The sequence below is a fragment of the Saimiri boliviensis genome, chromosome 2 (genome assembly GCF_048565385.1).
Source record: "Saimiri boliviensis isolate mSaiBol1 chromosome 2, mSaiBol1.pri, whole genome shotgun sequence".
NCBI classification, from domain to species: domain Eukaryota; kingdom Metazoa; phylum Chordata; class Mammalia; order Primates; family Cebidae; genus Saimiri; species Saimiri boliviensis.
The window spans coordinates 133,705,681-133,719,038 of NC_133450.1; the positions used below are offsets into that span (position 1 = coordinate 133,705,681).

The 13,358-nt window shown below is 40.5% G+C and overlaps 1 pseudogene and 1 gene segment (V, D, J or C); both read right to left on the reverse strand.

Moving 5' to 3' along the window:
- Nucleotides 1-13,358, reverse strand: part of LOC104650424 (immunoglobulin heavy variable 3-23-like) — a 97,428-nt gene that overhangs the window by 9,824 nt on the left and 74,246 nt on the right.
- On the reverse strand, nucleotides 2,915-3,874 carry LOC101037490 (homer protein homolog 2-like; annotated as a pseudogene).

Genomic DNA, 13,358 nt, shown 5'->3' on the forward strand with positions numbered 1-13,358 from the left:
TGTGTAGGGGCCAGATTAGGATAATTAGCATATCCATCATCTAAATCCTTTTCTTTTTATTGAGAATATTAACATACTTCTTCTACTATTTGAAACTTCCTATTATTGTTAACTATATTCATCCTACAGTGGTAAAGGACATTATAATCTATTCCTCCTACCTAACTGAAATGTTGTATTCTATAACAAATCTCTGCCTATCTCCCCCTTTCCACTACCCTTCCTAGCCTATAAAATTCTCTGTTCTACCTTTACTTCTAGGAGACCTTTTTTATTCTTTATTTTTTTATTTGTACTTTTTTGCTTCCATGTATGAGTGAAAAAACAAGGTGTATTACTTTTTGTTCTGGGCGTACTTCATTTAACATAGTGTCTTTCATTTCAATCCTCATTGCCACAAATAACAGGATTTCATTTATTATGGATGACTAGTATTCACCATGTATCTACACCACATTATCTTGAACCATTTATCTCTTGTCCAGCACCAGGGTTGATTACATATGTTGGCTATTGTGAAAGGCCCTGTCACATACATTGGTGTGCAGAAATCTCTGACATAATGATAATGATTTTCATTTCTCTGGGTAAATTTGCACGACTGGAATTGCTGGATCATATGGTAGTTTCATTTGTAGTTTTTTGAGTTATCTCCACACTGCTCTCCATAGTGACTGTACTAATTTACATTCTCCCCAACAATGCATAACAGTTTTCTTTTCTCTGAATCCTTACCAGCATTTGTTATGGATTTTTTTTCTTTTATGACAACAGCCATTTTAAGTGAGGTGAGATAATATCTTCTGTCATTCTGTAGGTTTTTTACTCACCATGTTGATTATTTCCTTTTCTGTGCAGAAGCTCTTTAGCTCAACTAAATCACATTTGTCTTTTCTTCATTGTATTTGCTTTTGAAATCTTAGTCATATTTTATTTGCCTAGGCCAATATCCTGAGAATTTTCTCCTACATTTTCTACAAGTACTTTTACAGTTTCTCTTTATACATTTAAATATTGAATTCATATTCAATTAATTTTTGTCTATGCTGAGATAGAAGTTCGGTTTTATTCTTCTACATGTGGCTATCCAATTTTCCCAGCACCAGTTATTGAGCAGAGGGTTGTTTCCCCAGTACCGTGCTGTCTCTCTGAGTATATCTGTGTAGTTTAATTTGAAGTCAGGCAATGTGGTGCTTTCAGCTTTGATCCTTTTTCTTATTATTGCTTTTGCTATTCAGGCTCTTTTTTGATTCCATATATTTTAGGATTTTTTTAAAAACAGGTAATCAATTATATCGGTTACTTGATTAAAATGCATTGCATATGCATATTGCTTTGGGCAGTGTATTTTGCATTGCTATAAATTGAAACCTGAGACCAAATTATTTACAAAAATAAGAGGCTTATTTGCTTACAGTTCTGCAGGCTGTATCAGAAGCATGGCCCTAGCATCATCTGCTCCTTGTGAGGGCCTCAGGAAGCTTACAATCATGGTGGATGGCAAAGGAGAAGCAGGGTGTGTCACATGGTGAAAGGGGGCACAGAAGAGTGGAGGGGGGTTGGCAGACTGTTGTGAACAAGCAGATATCACAGTAGCTAATACAGAAATAATTCACTAATTACCATGGGGTAGATACTAAGCCATTCTTGAAGGATCTCTTCCCATGATGCAAAAATTCCTAGTAGGCCCCACCTCAAATATTGAGGATTACATTTCACCATGAGATTTGGAGGGGACAATCATCCAAACTATATCATTATACTGTTATGCCCTATCATCTCAAGTCCTTCTTAGATTGCAAAAATATCTTTTTGAAAAATAGTTCTCAAAACCTTAACTTGATCAACCAAAATTCCAAAGTTTCATCTGAGTCTTAAGGCAATTCCCTCCAGCTGTGATCCGGCAAAATGTTTTAAAGAGTTATTTACAGCCGGGCGCGGTGGCTCAAGCCTGTAATCCCAGCACTTTGGGAGGCCGAGGCGGGTGGATCACAAGGTCAAGAGATCGAGACCATCCTGGTCAACACGGTGAAACCCCGTCTCTACTAAAAATACAAAAAATTCGCTGGGCATGGTGGCGTGTGCCTATAATCCCAGCAACTCAGGAGGCTGAGGCAGGAGAATTGCCTGAACTCAGGAGGCGGAGGTTGCGGTGAGCCGAGATCGCGCCATTGCACTCCAGCCTGGGTAACAAGAGCAAAACTCCGTCTCAAAAAAAAAAAAAAAAAAAAAAAAAGAGTTATTTACTTTAAAGGTGCAATATTGCCACAGGCATTGGGTAAATATTCTCAATAACAAAGGAATAAATTGGGTAAAGGCATGGTCAACAGGCCCCTCACCCACCTAAAGCCTAGCAGGACAGATATTAAATCTTAAAACTACAAAATAATCTATCTTGACTTTATGTACTTCAACCAGGGCACACTGGGAGATAGGGGGTCCTAAAAACCTCAGATATCTCATCCCTACAGCTGGGCACAGCCCATGGGGCTATTTTCATAGGCCAGGGTAAAGTGCCAGAAATTATTCCAGGCTAAGAATGCAAGCTGCATTTGTCTCTACCATGCTGGGATCTTGAGGGTTGTGGCCACATTCCTACAGCTTTACTATGAAATGCCCTAGTGGAGACTCTGAATGGGGGCTCCAACCACGTCTTCCCCACCTTTGGCACTGCCTTAGTAGAGGATGTTTGAGGTGGACCCACCCCTGCAGCAGGCTTCTTCCTGGGCATATAGGATTCCCTGCACATCTAAAATCTAGATAGAAATTGCTCAGCCTCTTTTACTCTTGCATTTGGCATATCAGCTAGAATCCAGCAATCCGAACACCATTTGGTGAATACAGGAGAACGTCCTAGTGCTGTCTGGTCTCGCACACACACGGGACTCACGGGTGGGCCCAGGTCTTGACAGCCCTAGCTATTGGTACTCAGCGTGGGGAGGCCTGAGCGGAAGTCGGGTGGGTCACAGAACTTCCGGTCCAGCAGCTCCGGGAAGCTGTTCGCCTCCACCTCCAGGTGGCACTGTGGGCGTTTACCTGCCTCAGTGTCTGTCTTTAGGGAGCACCCACTGACTTCCGGGTTTTCATTCTCTCTTGGCAGCCTGGAGCTTCTCAGAGACACAGCTGTGCTCTGAGAGGAGCTGAGGCGGGATTTCACTTCGTTTTAGGAGACCTTTCAGATCCTCTCCTGTTCTGGGAGCTCCGCCTCCAGCTCCTCCACCCTTCTCTTGAGTTGCTTGTTCTTCTCCTCTCTGTGGGTGTCCCGTCCGTGGTCCGCGGGGCGTTGGCTCTCCTCAAGGCTGCAGCTGCAGCTCCCGCTTCGGCTCGGTGGCCACGCGCTCTGCGTCCCGGCGGTCTCTGCGCACCCTTCTCAGACTTCCGGTGGGCCCTTCTCAGACTTCCGGTGCGTGTCGGCTGCGGCGGCTGAGAGGCCTTTTCATCACTGACCTTGACACTGGAGGCCGGAGCAGAAGATGGGGCTTCACGCCCAGAGCATTGCGAACCATGACTCCAGCTCTCGGTGTTCTCCCGGGCCTTGTCTTTGGGCATCTCCGCAGCTTCTTTCAGCTCCTGGAATTTCTCTGCAAACGTTGTCAGCTGCTGCTCAGAGGAAAACCCCAAAGCAAACACCATGTGGGCTCTGCTGTCGGCCCCCTGCCCAGAGTTCTGCGGCGTTTTGGGGAAGGTCGTATTTGGTGCGATTGTGCTGTTGATAGTCACCTTGGCTTCGGCCATGCTGACGATCCCATAGCGGTTCCTTGTGACGTCATAGAAGGAGGAAACGGTGACCGCTGCTTGCTTGCAGGATCCAGTTCTTCTTGATGTTGGGATCAATCTGGAAGACACGGGCTCGGGCAAAGATGGGCTGTGCCATCTCTGGCACCGATCAGACCAGATGTCTCATGCTCACTCTCCACCATGTCTACATCTGCTCATGGGGTGGAAGATGTGGCGGCTCCTGCGCTGCCCGGTCAGCCTCAGCACTGCTCCATTCTGTGGTGCTCCTTAGGTGGCCAGGGCCCTGGAAACAATAATTCTAAGAGATCAATTAAAAGAGTCATCTCTAATAAGAAGGTGTCAGCATTCCATCTCAGAAAACAATTGAAAATATGTAATACATACGAAGTCCTCAGAAGAAACTTTGAAGCACAGGAAGGGTTTCATGTATGTTGTTTTGAAAAATTGAAGCAAAGCATAATGAAAGTAAGTGTTTCTGTGCTTATATGGTACAACAGCATGTTGAGAAAACGGAAGAGTCCTGTAATCTTGAGGAGATGGCCTAATCCAAGGAGAGAGATGCTCCAGGTCCTGTTGACACACACAGTTTGCCTGCTTCTGCCCATCTAGGAGCTACTTGCTGAAGCCTTCAGGAGGCAGGAGGGTAAATGATTTTCTCAAAACAATCTAATCACATCTGGACAGGGAGAAAAGAATTCATGACCTAGGATGGAGTTAAAAATATGTAATTAGGCCGGGCACGGTGGCTCAAGCCTATAATCCCAGCACTTTGGGAGGCCGAGGCGGGCGGATCACGAGGTCAAGAGATCGAGACCATCCTGGTCAACATGGTGAAACCCCGTCTCTACTAAAAATACAAAAAATTAGCTGGGCATGGTGGCGTGTGCCTATAATCCCAGCTACTCAGGAGGCTGAGGCAGGAAAATTGCCTGAACTCAGGAGGCGGAGGTTGCGGTGAGCCGAGATTGTGCCATTGCACTCCAGCCTGGGTAACAAGAGCGAAACTCCGTCTCAAAAAAAAAAAAAAAAAAAAAAAAAGTAATTAAAATTTCACTGAAAATTGAGTTGTATATATTTATAAAATACAAAGCTGTATTATGATTTATGAATACAATATGGAATAATTGAATCAAGCTAATTGACATATATGTCAGCTCAAGTCCCCAGATCTTATTGTGTGTGTGTGTGTGACAAGGATGTTTAAAGTTTGTTCTTGGCTATTTTTAAATAATCAGTACACTATGTTTAAGCTTACAAATAGACATCAATTTATGTAAACTATAGAGAATGATTGAAATCAATTAGAGAATAGTATAATTTATATGCAATTAATCATTAAGTTTTTTCTTTAGGACACACTATAATTATTTTATTTAAGTTTAAATATGAAGACTACAGATGTATGAATAAGTTTATCTGTTTACACATATTCTGTATTATTCTATATTTGTAAATTGATGTCCCTATAGCTATGTAGCTGGTTATATCAACAGACGTTAATAAAACTCTAGAAGAATAAGTGAAAATTATTAGGAAAAAATATTTATTGAAGGTATGTATTTTACAGGTGAGTGGACGGAAGGCAGCAAACCACACTGCTATGTGTGTACCTATGCAACAATCTTGCATGTTCATCACATGTACCCCAAAACCTAAAATGCAATTTAAAAAAAAGCCTACATATAAATTTAAAGATTACTTTAAAAACACAAGTCCCAATAAATAATCCTGGTAAATAACCATAGTAAAATATCACAACCTCATAAAACTCCAGAGTCCTGCAAAAACAAGCCTGCCTCGTGCCTGCAGCTGAGAAAGAGAACCTCCACCTGCATCTGCTCCTGGGTCCTCAGTGTGTACCGAGCGCCCCCTAGTGTACCCGCGCGCCCCTGCAGGGAGGTTTGTGTCTGGACTCACACTGACATCCTCTTGTTGTGTGTCTAGTACAGTAAAAGATGACCATGTCCTCAGTTTTCAGGCCATTTGCAGAAGGAGCTTGTTTTTGGCGTTGTCTGTGGACATGGTGAATCGGCCCTTCACGGAGTCTGTATAGTATGTGCGACCTCCACCAGGATTGATTTGTCCAGCCCACTCCATGCCCTTCCCTGTAACCTGGCAGATCCAGTTCATGTGGGAACTACTGAAGTTGAAGCCAGAGACTGCACAGGAGAGTTTCAGGTACTTCCCAGGCTTTGCCAAGCCTCCCCGAGTCTCCACCAGCTGCATCTCACACTGGACACCTGCAAACACAGAGACATCCTGATCGGAAACTGCCACACACATACATCTACTGTTTCTCTCACTCATGTCCGCTCACACTCAACATCGCTAGTTCTCCATGAATTACCTTTTAAAATAGCAGCAAGGAAAATCTAGCTCAGCCCAAACTCCATGGTGAATCTTCTGTATTCAGTCGTGATCACCAAATAGAAACACCTGAAAATCCTAGGGCTGGGGGCTCCTCTCCCAGAGCTGCAGGGTCAGAGATAGGCTGGTTTGTATGAGCAGAGGGAGAGCCCTATTTGCACATCTTCTGCTATTTATGTTCTTACTCTGTTGACTACTAGTTGTGCTGTGCAGAAACATTTTATTTTAACAGGTTCCATATGTTTATTTTTGTTTTTGTTGCATTTGCTTTTGGGGTCTTAGTTATAAATTCTTTGCTTACCCTGATGTCTAAAAGTGTTTTTTCCAATATTTTTTTCTAGAATTTTTTAGAGTTTAATGCCTTACATTCAAGTATCTGACTGATTTTGAGCTGATCTTTTATGTGCTGACAGATATTCAGTTATATTCTTTTCTTTGTGGGTTAATAGTTTCCAAGTACCATTTATTAAATACGGTGTCCATTTTCCAATTTATATTTTTGTATGCTTTGCCAAACATCAGCTGGCTTTACATATTTGGCTTGTTTTCTGCATTTTCCATTCTGTCCCAGTGGTCTATGTGCCCACGTTTATTTCAGTATCATGTTGTTTTGGTAAATGCAGCCTTGTGCTATGATTTAAATTTCATTCATGTGATGGCTTCAATTTTTTTTTTTCTTATTAGGGTTTATTTGGCTATTTGGGTTTTTTTGGTTTTATATAAATTTTAGCATTTTTGCTTTTTAATTCTGTAAAAAACAATGTGGGTATTTTCATAAGAATTGCACTGTATTTGCAGAATGCTTTGCACAGTATGTTATTTTCACAATATTGATTCTTCCAATCCATGAGCATGGGATTCGTTTTCCATGTGTTGGTGTCATTTATGATATTTTCAGCAGTGTGTTGTAGTTCTCCTTGTAGAAATCTTTTACCTTTTTATTTAATTATATTCCTAAAAGTTCTATCTTTTTCCAGCTTCTGTAAAAGGGATGGAATACTTGATTTGATTCTCAACTCTGTTGTTGTTGATGTACCACAGTGCTACTAAGTTCTGTACATTTATTTTGTAGCCTGAGACTTAACTGAATATTTATTAAAACTAACAGTATTTTGGAGAGGGCTAGGATTTTCTAGGCATATAATCACTTCATCTGTCGACAGTGATAGTTTGACTTTCTCCTTTTCAATCTGGATGTTCTTTATTTTTTTCTCCTAATTGCTCTGGCTAGAACTTCTAGAACTATGTTGAATAGAATTGTTGAATATGGGCATTCATGGATTTTTTGTGTCCTCAGGGGGATGCTTTTAACATTTTCCCATTCAGCATGGTGTTCACTGTGGGTTTTTCACGTGTATCTTTTATTATTTTGAGGTAGGTTCCTTCTATGCCTAATTTATTTAGAGTTTTTATCATTAAAAACTGCTGTGTTTTGTTGACTGCTTTTATTGAATTTATTGAGATTATTGTATGGTTTTTAATTCAATTTATGTTATGTATTACATTTATTGACTTGTGTATGTTTAAATAATCCCTGTATTTCTGAGATGAATCCCACTTGATCATGATGAATTATCTTTCTGATGTGCTGTTGGATTTGGTTAGCTATTTTTTTTTAGTACTTTTGCATCTATATTTATAAGGAAAATTCATCTGAAGTTTGTGTGTGTGTGTGTGTGTGTGCGTGTGTGTTTCTAGTTTTGGTATCTGGGTTATACTAGCTTCATAGAATAATTTAGGGTATTGGGGTGACCATCTGTGGGGGTCTATCCTGTAGAACCTGACTTAGCGATGGATGAATAAAGTATACTGACACACAGATATTATGCTTTGCCAGTTTGACTGAGTGTCTGGCCACTTACAGACTCTCTGGAGAGTGCTGTAAACAGTTGTGACCAGTGGCCTTGAGCAGCCAGTGAGAATTGTATTTATTTAGTAAAGTTTAATTGACAAAGGCTTGAGCCAACACCAGTAGAGAGAAGATTAAAACACAGGTTTCCAAGTCTCAGGCAAACACCATTAATGGGTAATATCCCTGGTTGACCTCCCCGAAGACAGCCATATGAAATGATCAAAGGTTAATTTTAGAACCACATGAGTAAACAAGCTAGCTAGGTAAAGTACTCACATTGGTTTGTATTTGCACCTCCAGCTCCTGCAAAGAGACCCCAGCTGCCTTCAGCCAAGAACTATAAAAAAAACTCTTAGGCCTTCCAAAGGGGCTTGAGACTATATTCTATAACTTTCTCTAATATTTCTCCCTTAATATTATTTCCACCACCCTAGTTGAACTGCCACATTAGGGAAGATTTTTTTTATTTCTAAATTTAAAAATACAGTTACAGCAAAATTGTTGGTAATTCTTCTTTGAATTTTTTATAGAATTCGACTGTGAATTCACCTGGTCCTATATCCTTGTTGTTATTGTTGGAAACTCTTAAATTACTGATTCAATCTCACTTTTTAAATTCATCTATTCAAAGTTATTGTTTCTTCTTGATTTAATCTAGGAGAGTTGTAGGTTTCTGGAAATTTGTCCACTTCCTCTAAGTCTTCTAGATTGTGCACATGAAGGTGTACATAGTGGTTTCACATTATTTTTTTATGTTAGTGGTGTAGACTGTAATGTCCTGTTTCATTTCTAATTGAGCTTATTTGGTTCTTTGTCTTCTTTGTTATTCTAGCAATGGTCTGTGAATTTTTTTGATTTTTCAAATGTCAAGCTTTTTGTTTCACTGATTTTTAAAATTTTTTTGTTTGAATTTAATTTAGTCTTCTCTGATCTTTGTTATTTATTTTATTCTTCTGGATCTAGGTTTAGTTTGTTTTTATTTCTCTAGTTTCTTGAGGTGTGACATTAGGTTGTCAGTTTGTGCTCTTTCTTACATTTTGAAGTAAGCAATTGGAGCTATAAACTTTTCTCATGCCACTGCTTTTGTTGCATTTTTGAGGTTTCAATAACTTGTCTCATTATTACCATTTAATTAAGATAATTTTTAAATGTTCATCTTGATGTCATTGTTAACCCAGATATTATTCAGCAGCTGATTTCTTTTTCCATGTATTCATTTAGTTTTGAGGGTTCCTTTGAGAGTTATTTTTAGTTTCATTTTGCTCTGGTCTGAGAAGTTACTTGATGTGATTTCATGGTTTTAAAAATGTATCGAGACTCGTTTTGTGGCTTATCTGTTATATGTTCTATCTTGCAGGATGTTGCATGTGATGATTAGAAGGTATAATCCGCAGATTTGGCACAGAATGTTCTGTAAATATCTGTTACATCCATTTGTTCCTGTGAGTCATTTAAGTGCATTGCTTCTCTGTTGACTTTCTGTCTTTAAGATGTCTATTAGTACTTGTTTTATGAATCTATTTCCTCCAGTGTTTGGTGCATATCAATTTTATATAGAAATATTTTCTTGTTGAATTTTTATATAAATCTTTGTGTGTTAGCCAAGTCTCTTAAAGATATCAGATATTTTAATTGTCATTTTAAAAATCTATTCTGCCATCGTGTTTTTGTGTGTGGAACATTTAGGCCATTTACGTTAGGTGTGAACATTTAGATATGAGTTACTGTTCTCTTTTTCATGCTGTTAGCTACTTTTTTTTCATTGTGTTATTGTTCTACAGGCCCTGTGAGTTTTAAACTTTTAAAAGATGGCTTTTATGTGAATATTGGGCTTTTGTTTCAAGGTTTAGAATTTATTGTCACATTTGTTGTATTGCTGCTTTGGTAGTGACAAATTCCCTCCACATTTGTCATTGTGAAAATGATGTTATTTGTTTTTTACTTATAAAACAATTTGTCAGGATATGAAATTCTTGGTTGAAAGTTGTTCTGTTTAAGGAGTTTGTAGATAGAACTTTAATCCATCCAATTGTAAAGTTTTTGCTGAGAGCTTAGCCGTTATTCTAATGGGTTTCTTTGTTTTCTTCTACTGCTCTTAGAATTATTTCCTTCGTGTTGACTTTAGGTAGCCGGATTACTATATGCTTGGTGAAGGTATTTTTGCAATGAATTTCCCAGGAGTTCCTTGAACTTTTAGGAATTGGATATTGAGGTATGTAGGCAGGCCAGCAAAGTATTTCCCAATTATTCCCTCAAATAAGTTTTCTGAGTTTATTATTTATGTATGTTTCCTGGAGACTTTGCTCAATTCTTTTCATTCTTTGTAAATGTATTTTTGTGTGATTGGGTTATTTCAAAAATAGTATAGCCTTTCTAGTTTTTTTCTTCTTTTCTTCTACTTTTTTTACACTTTTTTCTTTTATTTTGTACTTTTTAAAGTCTATTGTTATATTTTTAATCTACTTTTTCTAGTCTATCTGTTCTATTTTTATTCCATGGCATTTTGTAATTCCCTTACTAAATTCTTGCATTTTGTATTTTATTTTTACAAGTTCCTTGGGTGTTTTTTTTTGTTTTTTTTTTTTGTTGTTTTTTTTTTTGTTTTGTTTTGGTTTTTTTTTTTTGAGACGGAGTTTCGCTCTTGTTACCCAGGTTGGAGTGCAATGGCGCGATCTCGGCTCACCGCAACCTCCGCCTCCTGGGTTCAGGCAATTCTCCTGCCTCAGCCTCCTGAGTAGCTGGGATTACAGGCACGCACCACTATGCCCAGCTAATTTTTTGTATTTTTAGTAGAGACGGGGTTTCACCATGTTGACCAGGATGGTCTCGATCTCTTGACCTCGTGATCCACCGCCTCAGCCTACCAAAGTGCTGGGATTACAGGCTTGAGCCACCGCGCCCGGCCCCTTGGGTTTTATGATATCTATCTCTCCATAGAATTTCTATTTATATTCTGAACTACTTTTATAAATTTTTATGATGATTTTCACCTTCTTCTGATATTTTCTTAAGTAGCTTAATATTCAACATTTTGAATTCCTTATCTGGTATTTTAAAGACTTCATTTTGCTTAAAGTTTATTGCTGGAGAGCTAGCGTGACCTTTTTGGGATGTGACAGCACCCTGTTTTGTCATATTACCCAAGTTATTTTTCTCAATTCCTCTCATTTTTGTAGACTGTATCCTCTAATTATTATTAAATATATGTTTGGTTTGACTGTTTTTATGTTTGTTTGTTTGTTTTTAAATATATTTGTCCCCTAAGGATGACAATTTAATGCTTATAATTAATTATAGCCTAATTTGGTTTTTGGTGTTTACCAGGGTGAAGACTCTGTAAGGGTTCCATGATTATGGAGCCTCTTTGCATGATGACTTTCTTATGCATTGGTTGCAGCAGAAATTTTCTTAGTGTGTGAGGAAGTTCACTATCTTCTTTGGGGTTAGAATGCTAGAGGTCTCTTAAAGCTTATCTCATTCCTCTGTGGCATGCACATATTTATTTATTTTTCACCAGTGATTTATTAACTGGTTTGTTGGTTCAGGTTTCAGGTCAGTGGGGGAATTGTCCCTGGGTAGAAACCACTGTGGCTAAAGCCGGTGGGTAAATGAAGTCCCAGCTTTGATAGAGGTGTCTATAGGAGCTTTTAGTGAGTCACACTGAGGTCTTATCAGGGGGAAGGATTAGAGCTACCTCAGCTCTCTTGCCAGATCAGAAGGAAAGTTATGCACCTCTAAGACACACTTCTGTTCCAGAATTCCAGCTATTCAGATCAGATGGGCATGTCTTTTCACCTGTACAAATGTTGATGTGCCAAATAGAAAGGAATTCTGACTCTGTCTCATGCAAGCCTGAACCTGGAGGGTGTTCGTACTGTACTGTGGGGATGCAGTCAACATGATGTGTTCCAGAAAGGCTGTCTATAGTTACAGCCATGCTGACCACGTGAGGCCTCAAGAGTGTCTACAGTGGTGTACAAGGGGGAAAGACTTCCTCTTCTTCAAGACCCTTCACAGGCACCAGGGCTGTCTGACTGTTGTGACAGAGCTGAAGACTTTCCCTGCTGAGCACAGCAGGGCAACTGTGTGTCTGCTAGAAGAAGTTTCCCACCAGGGGAGGGATCTGGGGTTCAAGATCTGCCATCCAGAGTCTCTTGTCCTGTGGGGTTTTCCCTCAGTTTGCTGTACTCCCTTCATCTAGAAGTAGAAGAACCTGGGAGCCAGGCTACTGTGAGTGCTGTGGCTTCTCTAGGTATAGCTGCCCAGTGAAGTTGGCACACTTCAGCCTGGTGTTGGGAAATGTCTGCAAGGGATCTGGTGATGTAATCTGTACTCACATTTTTCAGCAGTGAGCCACAGAAGAGGTCTGATGCAGGTGGCAAGGGAGTGATGAAGACTGTGAAATTTCTCGGATATTGATAGCTTTTGTGTGCTGACCTTTTTGAACGTCGGTTATAATAGTAATGAACTGGTCACATGGACAGACTCAGGATCTCCTGTTCATTCACAGTGGTGTGCGCAGTGCTGATAGTTGAGATCACACAGTCACTTTCTCCTTCTGCAGTAGTGTTATTCTAACAGAAGATACTGTGATGAACTGTTGGTTTACTCCTGCTTCGGTGTGGTACTTGCAAAAGAGCATCAGCTGCTGAACTAGCAGTGGGTTTTTGCATGCCTTATGTTGCCCAAGACTGTGGGGTACTATGGATTCTCAGGCAGTGGGTGTGGCCATGTAGCTCCCAAAATATGTCGTCCTTTGTGTTAGGCTGCCAGGACAGGGGACTGCACAAAGAAAGGTGAGGGCTGGGCCAGGTGGGTTTGTGCTCTGAGACTCTGTGTGTAGGGCAAGCAGCAGCCCCCATGGGTGTGGGGGGCCAGGGCTGGTTCTCAGGCCACTGGGTTGATGCTCCACAGGAGTGTATTGCTGCCTCTGCTGCACTGAAGTTTGGTTAGGGAGTGGGGAGGGGCAGGTGGTGGTCAGCCCCTCACAGTTCTCACACACTTGGTGAGGTAGATCCACTCCCTTGGTGTTCCACTGGCAGCAGTGAGATGAGTTCGTGAGCCTGTAATCAATACCTGCAAATGCCAGGAGTCATACGCCTTCCCCCTGAGGCTGCAGCAGTGGGTTTCATGCCATGTCCCTTCCTGTCTGCTGCAAAGCTGGGCACCAGCTCCTGCTCCCACAGATCCTGACCTTGCAGCTCACTTTCCACTCTTCCCTGCCCTGGCCGTGGCCAAGGGAGTTCGTCCGCACATGAGGTTATATCACAAAACCCTGTTGGGAGCTTCTTTCAACATGTCACCCACTACTGCCTGAAAGTTTTGGCTGTTCTCCCCAGGGTGCTCTGTGAAGAACATTAAAAAATAGCTGCCCTCAGACCACAATGAGATCTGGGGGTTT